Raw genomic sequence first — 2,018 nt, forward strand, 5'->3', positions numbered from 1 at the left:
CTCCTACTATATATATATATATATATATATATATATTACTTAATGGGTTCCCTTCTTTTTTTTCTTTTTGCTTCTTTGTACTAATTGATTTTTACCTTCTCTTTTTTTTTTTTCAAAAGCTTGGCACGTAAACAGACACGGAAATCAAACGCTTAGCTGCCCTCCGCCCACGAGTGGTTGTGTGTACTGCTTACGACCACGCGTGGGTGTGCACGGCCGCAGCAGCAGAAGAAGGGGGGGAGGAGAGAGAAAAAAAAAAGAACCAAAAGGTAGTGGAGAAGGGCTCAGTGGGTGCGTGGATCCATTCACACCAAAAAACTAAGCGCAAAAAAAGCACAGGCATTTGCGCACAGATGTACACATGGCGGATACACACATACGAGCCGCCGTGGCGGCAGCGCAATTCCCACACACACAGGGGGGGGGGGGGGAGTGGAGGGAAAGAAACCGCAGCAGCCGCGGGGAGAAACAGAAAAAAGCGCATGACATGAACCAGAAGACAAAAAAAAAACGAGAAGCATTCAAAAACAAAAACAAAAAGCGGAATGTCCCCCAAAGGAGGAAAAAAAAAACCCATCAAACAAATAATATATGCGCGTGCCCCTTCTCGTTGGGTGTTGTTTCATTTTGCCTCGTCTTGGGTGAAGGAAGGAGGATTCCGCCCACTACACGCCCCTCCTGCCCTCTCTTTATCTCCCACCACTGCTGCAGCAGACATCGCTCCATCACCGGCCTGCTGGCGCCGTCGCGCGTGTTGGTGGTGGAGGATTTACTCGCCGCCAGGGCACACGCGCATTCACCCACATTCACACGCAAAAACGCAACTCAACATGTACACTCATTACACATACTTGACCATAATAAAACAAATGAATTCGGAAGTCGTTTTAACGCAAGCCAGACTCCCGCTGGGAAGGTGCGAGGCGGCAACCTTCCTGGGGCCCCTATCACCTGTGAAGGGTGACAGTAGCCGGGGGCTACGCTGGGGCAGAAACTCACACACAAAAAAAAAAAAATCTTTTTGACTGCTCCCCAATACAGTGTCGTTACAGGGACAACAGCGCACTAACAAAATCGCTCCATAATGAAAGAAGAAGAGGGATTGAGGGGTGGTTGGTAAGGAAGGAGGAGGGCCCCAACAAAACACGTCGCACTGTCGTCTATTGAGGCTCGTCTGTACATTTGCGCACACCATCATTTTTCGTTTTACCGCTTTGTTTTTCACCATGTGATTCTTCTCGTCGTCTCCGCAAATGACAGATACGCCCCTCTCTTCCTCAAACGAAAAAAAAAAAAAGAAAAAAAATTCTCTCACTGCGAGAAGTGGGGGGCCCTCGCAGTGTCACTCTCTACGCCTGTGCAGGAAACGAGGGCAGGGATAGGAGGAACGCTCCTGCGGCACGGAGCCGTCGCTGTAACGGTACAGAGGAGGGAAGGAGAAAAGAGGGCGGCTGTACAAATGACGGCATGGCAGTGAAAAGTCCAAGTTAACAAGAAAATAATCAGATGAATATGGATGCGTGTAGGAAATGCGAGAGAGGGATGTGAGTAAATACATTCAAGACAAAATAACTGCAGTCATACAAAACAAAAAGAGGGACATATATGCATATATATATACAACACATGTTTGAAACAAATACACCTTCAGAGTGCCGAATGAGCACAGATAACTCACCATCATGTTTGTGTGAGTTGTGCGCGGCAAACCCCCAAGGACAGAGGCAACAGGCGCCAGCCAACAAACAACTAGAGGTTTATTTCTGCGCAACCAAACAGACAAATCAAGCAGAAGGGAGTGATGTGGACATCAAAAAGAGAGGAGGAGGAGGAGGTGGGGGGGAAGGAACCAACAGCATTACAATAAACTTTTACAATTCATTGATTGTAATTGTCATTTCTTCTACATCTTCCGCTCCGATGCCCTCCCTCCTCATCCTCCTCATCCTCCTCATCCTCCTCATCCTCCTCATCCTCATCCTCCTCATCCTTTTTTTCTTTTTTGTTTTTTTGTTTTT

General features: G+C 47.3%; 6 annotated features.

Annotated features, from left to right (window-relative positions):
• Nucleotides 1-7: 7 nt before the first annotated feature.
• Nucleotides 8-36: a microsatellite.
• Nucleotides 37-52: 16 nt separating this feature from the next.
• Nucleotides 53-113: a microsatellite.
• A 1,171-nt stretch (nucleotides 114-1,284) lies between these two features.
• Nucleotides 1,285-1,306: a microsatellite.
• A 513-nt stretch (nucleotides 1,307-1,819) lies between these two features.
• Nucleotides 1,820-1,848: a sequence feature (GA-rich).
• An 80-nt stretch (nucleotides 1,849-1,928) lies between these two features.
• Nucleotides 1,929-1,991: a microsatellite.
• Nucleotides 1,992-2,018: a microsatellite.

Source organism: Trypanosoma rangeli (genome assembly GCF_003719475.1).
Source record: "Trypanosoma rangeli strain AM80 chromosome Unknown Tra_15.4_contig_00150, whole genome shotgun sequence".
NCBI classification, from domain to species: domain Eukaryota; phylum Euglenozoa; class Kinetoplastea; order Trypanosomatida; family Trypanosomatidae; genus Trypanosoma; species Trypanosoma rangeli.